Below are 6,000 nucleotides of genomic sequence, written 5' to 3'. Positions count from 1 at the left end.
GCAATCACGGAAAAGCGGGTATGTCACGAAAACGAAAAAGGAGTGAAAAACAGAATTGTGCTATGGTGACGCCATGACATTAAGAAGAGGCTCAAATTGCCTGCAGTTACAAGATAAGTAACAATAAGAATCAATATATAGCCATGCCGGGGTCTAGCCTAAAAACCGGCCACATAGTTTTTTTCTTCTTAAAAACTGGAAAATTGACATTTCCGACCACAAGAAATACGAAAAAATTCGTATTTCTCCCAGGGTTACTATATCGAACCTGTGTTGACGTCATGACATATCAAAAAGGCAGAAATCGTCTGTGGTTAGAACACAAGCGACAATAAAATCCATTTATTGGAGACCTGCCACGTGCCGAGTGCTGCAGCTCCTGGTCTGCTGGAACTATATAAATATAGATTTTAATTTTTACCTCTCTCTTTTTACTTACAAATATTTCTGTAAATTACTTGAAGTCGATATGATAGTTAGATTGTTTTTGCATTGCAGTGCACCATTTGAGCTTAACCTTCCCCAACCACAAAACGATCAGAGAACCATGCGGTAGAGTTTTCAAGCTCTTGTCTTCAAACATGTTCCAATTTGGGGTTTTATTTCTTTTCAATTTCTGCGTTGTCTGTTTTTGTCTTCTTTTCTTATCTGGTTTCTTTTGTACAGGCTTATGGTCAGAGAGTGTGACAAAATATTTGATTCCATGATTTTTTTTTCAAATTTTGTAACTGAAAAAGACATACTAAATTCCATTTAAAAGGCAGATATCTGGTTAATGTGCTACCCCAGGACCCATCTGGCCTACATTTGGAGATATTCATTTTGTACTTTCTCTTTGGCTGCTCAATTTCGCATGTGCAGGGATTTTCCTCAGTGGGGAAGTCATCTGAGGGGAGGGGGGAATTCTTATGGGGGGAAGTTTCCTTGAGGAGGAATTATACAAGGAGAAAATTCCGAGGGGGAGGGGAAGAAATTCTTAGCACTCTTAATGCTTAGAATGACACCAATCTGGGGTCATTCTAAGCATTAGCACTCTTAATGCTTAGAATGATACCAATCTGGCATAAACTTCCCCTTTCTGACATACCAACTTTGCTGAAAAAGCAAATTTTTTAAACTCTATCTTTATTGGAAAAAAATAAAATAACAGTAATACAATGATAGAGGAGATTATAATTACCTATAAATTATTTCTTTAGATCCTTTCCCAGTCCATTCGGGGATAACATGCTCTTTGTTTGGTCTTTTGCAGGGATGGCTAAAAGTATACTCTTTGGATAGATATTTGGAGGGTAAGAGGAAAAGTATTTGCATGCGTAAAGGGAATTTACAGTTTTGACTGATTCTCATCCGTTGAATGGAAATTTGACCAACACCAAACCATAATATTTAGTCAAATATTATATTATAAATATCATACGTTCTCTCCAGCTTAATTAAAAATTTCGTTAGTTATTTATTTTCAGAAATCTGGAAAAAACTAGTCATCGAAGCTGGATATCGTCCAACTTGGGACATAACTGTCACCACTGAGCAGTCATAAAAGGAAGCAAGTCTCATGTCTTATTTGGTTCTTCAGTAAGTTAACATGGGTAAATTAGTTGGAGCATCGAGTTTTTGGTATTTTTTCTGTTAATACTTTCCACTGAACATTATTGATACCTGGATGTGGGCAAAAATTAAAATTCAAACAAATAAAAAACTAGGTCATAGCCCATGAAAAAATTAAATTTGGTTTCTTATCCCTAAGCCTGACCAGTTTTTCAAATAAAAAGTTCAGTATGGAGATTGACCTTATACATTGACCTAATTGACAGCATACAGCTGATGGGGTCTTGGTGGAAGCTGATATGAACCTTATTATTCCCTCCTCTCCCCCAGAAAACTCCTCAGTGTAAATTTCACGGATTTCCAAAGGTCAGTGCCCTTTAAAGAGAAAATGGAGTGGAGGTAGGTGCTTTAAAATGCCTTCTCATGACAGACTTTAGTCTGTAGATACATTCCTGAAAGTTTCATTTTCTTAATTTAAATCCTTTCCCATATAGCAAAAAGAAGAAAAGCTTGAATTTTACCATAAATTTATTGCCTATGAGTTCAATAACTTAGGACTGGCTATATATTTGTACATTAGGGGAGATGGTTTCCAATGTAGCTGAATTATGTATTTTCCTTCAATGTTATCTTATGACTGTATGGGTATATCAGTTTTTAGCTAAGCCTATATCATTAGTGATTTAATGTGAAAATTTACCTTTGACTCTCTCCCTTCCTACTGATAGATGATTATATATAGTCCCAGTCATATATTCTCCATGCATTTTTACTATAAATCACTTTTGAACCCTGGAAATATGGGCCTCTATAATTTAAGATGGTGAAATATTTGATAAAAAAGGGGGTTAAGTAAAGTATTTATAGGCATTTTATAGGGAAATATTTTATATTTGTAATGTTCTATTCAGAATTTTATAGTACTTCCTTTTAAGTAGGCCTAACTGTTGGCTAATACCAACCAATATAAAATACTTATTAATGTTATTTATTTATGCCATTTTCCTATAGGTTAAATATAGGTTAAAATAATATAAATAATTTGCAATTTTTGGGTTGTCAAGATTAAAGGCAATGGGAACAACAATGGAGACTGGTTCTAAAGACAGGCAAATTTCAATTCACTTTTAAAGCCAGATTTCAAGAAAATTTGATGCCAATTTTGAATGTTTCGTAGCCAACATTAAGTTGCGGAAAGCCTCACCGTAATATGAAATAAGTACAACTTGAAAAAATGAACAGCGTCGATAAAAGTAAGTCAGAAATGGCAGTTGGATGTTATTTAGAAGAAAAGAAGAAGAGGAAAATAAGAAAATGCCTAGAAACTTATACTTATTTTCCATTACCCGTTATATTGATGGCAGACCACTTTCAAAGGCACCTTGCAACCCCAATTTCAACCTTCTCTAATACAGCGTCGACTAAAATTGTGAAGGCTGCCGATGAGCACTAAGACCAATGCTACACTAACGGATGCATTGTTGCCAAATCTTAGCATTGGAATCCCTCCACCAACAATCCGTAACATAATTTCTGGTGCCAGCACTCCATCCACTAAAGCCTCCAGTGGCAACATGTCCGCACCACCCCACAAGAAAAAGCCAGAGAACCAAGAGGGGGTCAAATCCGCCTCAAGAGTCAGATTTGAAGACACACCTGTGGGGTCAGCCTCTCCTCAGCTCTCAACCCCCTCAAGATCAATCAACCAGCGCATCCAAGACACCTTAGGTAGAGTCGCGTCTGCTGGAATGTTTGTACTTCAGCATACAGCTGATGGGGTCTTGGTGAAAGCTGCGTTGAACCCCTTTATTCCCCCCCCCCCACAGAAAACTCCTCAGTGTAAAATTCACAGATTTCCAAAGGTCAGTGCCCTTTAAAGGGAAAAAGGAGTCGAGGTAGGTGCTTTAAAATGGCTTCTCATGACAGACTTTAGTCTGTAGATACATCCCTGAAAGTTTTATTTTCCTAATTTAAATCCTTTCCCATATAGCAAAATACAGCAAAACTTGAATTTTACCATGAATTTTTTGCCTATGAGTTCAATAACTTAGGATTGGCTATATATTAGTACATTAGGGGAGATGGTTTCTAATGTAGATGAATTATATATTTTTCTTCAATGTTATTTTATGACTGTAAGGGTATATCCGTTTTTAGCTAGGCCTATATCATTAGTGATTTAATGTGAAAACTTACCTTTGACTCTCTCCCTTCCTACTGATAGATGATTATATATAGTCCCAGTCATATATTTTCCATGCATTTTTACCATAAATCACTTTTGAACCCAGGAAATATAGGCCTCTATAATTTAAGATGGTGAAATATTTGATAAAAAGGAGTGTTAAGTAAAGTATTTTTAGGCATGTTATAGGAAAGTATTTTTATATTTGTAATGTTCTATTCAGAATTTTATAGTACTTCCTTTTAAGTAGCCCTAACTGTTGACTAATACCAACCAATATAAAATACTTATTAATGTCATTTTTGTATGCCATTTATCTATAGTTTATATATAGGTGAAAAGAATATAAATAATTTGGAATTTTTTGGTTGTCAAGATTAAAGGCAATGGGAACAACGATGGAGACTGGTTCTAAAGAGAGGCGAATTTCAATTCACTTTTAAAGCCAGATTTCAAGAAAATTTGATGCCAATTTTGAATGTTTCGTAGCCAACATTAAGTTGCGGAAAGCCTCACCGTAATATGAAATAAGTGCAACTTGAAGAAAAGAACAGCGTCGATAAAAGTAAGTCAGAAATGACAGCTGGATGTTATTTAGAAGAAAAGAAGACGAGGAAAATAAGAATATTCCTAGAGACTTATACTTATTTTTCATTACCCGTTATATTGATAGCAGACCACTTTCCAAGGCACCTTGCAGCCCCAATTTCAACCTTCTCTAATACAGCGTCGACTGAAATTGCGAGGGCTGCCGAAGAGCACAAGACCAATGCTAAACTAACGGATGCATTGTTGCCGAATCTCAGCATTTAAAGCCCTCCGCCAACAATCCGCAACATAATGTCTGGTGCCAGCATTCCAACCACTAAAGCCTCCAGTGGCAGCGTGTCCACACCACTCCACAAGAAAAATCCAGAGAACCAAGAGGGGGCCAAATCGGCCTCAAGAGTCAGATTTGAAGACACACCTCAGGAGTTGGCCTCTCCTCAGCTCTCAACCCCCTCAAGATCGATCAGCCAGTGCATTCAAGACACCTTAGATAGAGTCGCGTCTGCTGGAATGTCTGTACTTCAGTATACAGCTGATGAGGTCTTGGTGGAGGCTGCTATGAGCCCCATTATTCCCTCCCTTCACAGAAAACTCCTCAGTGTAATGTTATTTTATGACTGTATAGGTATATCAGTTTTTAATTAGTCTCATATCATTAGTGATTTAATGTGAAAATTTACCTTTGACTCTGTCCCTTCCTACTGATAGATGATTATATACAATGGGAAAAACAATGGAGACTGAATCTAAAGACAGGCAAATTTCAATTCACTTTTATAGCCGGATTTCAAGAAAATTTGATGCCAATTTTGAATGTTTCGTAGCTAACATTAAGTTGCGGAAAGCCTCACCGTAATATGAAATAATTGCAACTTGAAAAAAAAGAACAGCGTCGATAAAAGTAAGTCAGAAATGGCAGTTGGATGTTATTTAGAAGAAAAGAAGACGAGGAAAATAAGAATATTCCTAAAAACTTATACTTATTTTCCATTACCCGTTATATTGATGGCACACCCCTTTCCAAAGCACCTTGCAACCCCAATTTCAACCTTCTCTAATACAACATCGAGTGAAATTGTAAGGGCTGTCAAAGAGCACAAGACCATTCCACACTAACGGATACATTGTTGGCAAATCTTAGCATTGAAAACACTCCACCAACAATCCATAACATAATGTCTGGTGCCAGCACTCCTACCGCTAAAGCCTCCAGTGGCAGCATATCCACACCACCCCACAAGAAAAGGCCAGAGAACCGAGAGGGGCCAAATCGGCCTTAAGAGTCAGATTTGAAGACACACCTTAGGGTTCAGCCTCTCCTCAACTCTCAGCCACGTCAAGGTCGATCAGCCAGCGAATACAAGCAACCGTGGGTAGAGTCGCGTCTGCTGGAATGTCTGTACTCCAGCATACAGCTGATGGGGTGTTGGTGGAAGCTCCTATGAACCCCATTATTCCCTCCTCCCACAGAAAACTATTCAGTGTTAAGTTCACAGATTTCCAAAGGTCAGTGCCCTTTAAAGAGAAAAGGACTGAATGTAGGGGCTTTAAAATGCCTTCCTATGACAGACTTTAGTCTGTAGATACATTCCTGAAAGTTTAATTTTCCTAATTTAAATCTTTTCCCATATAGCAAAAAGAAGCAATACTTGAACTTTGCCATGAATTTATTGCCTATAAGTTCAATAACTTAGAATTAGCCATATATTAGTACA

At 37.2% G+C, this 6,000-nt stretch overlaps 1 protein-coding gene across 1 annotated transcript in view; it reads left to right on the top strand.

Moving 5' to 3' along the window:
• The first annotated feature begins 1,532 nt into the window (after positions 1-1,532).
• Positions 1,533-6,000, top strand: part of LOC148943155 (uncharacterized) — a 31,517-nt gene continuing 27,049 nt past the window's right edge. The window contains exon 1 of the mRNA XM_089102169.1: positions 1,533-1,578. The gene's annotated coding sequence lies outside the window, so the exon portion shown is untranslated. The remainder of the gene's footprint in view (positions 1,579-6,000) is intronic.

The sequence above is a fragment of the Artemia sp. Qi Xiang Cuo genome, chromosome 16 (genome assembly GCF_049724085.1).
Source record: "Artemia sp. Qi Xiang Cuo chromosome 16, ASM4972408v1, whole genome shotgun sequence".
Classification (NCBI taxonomy): domain Eukaryota; kingdom Metazoa; phylum Arthropoda; class Branchiopoda; order Anostraca; family Artemiidae; genus Artemia; species Artemia sp. Qi Xiang Cuo.
Note: the sequence above shows the minus strand (reverse complement) of the source record. Positions and strands in the feature narration are given on the sequence as shown.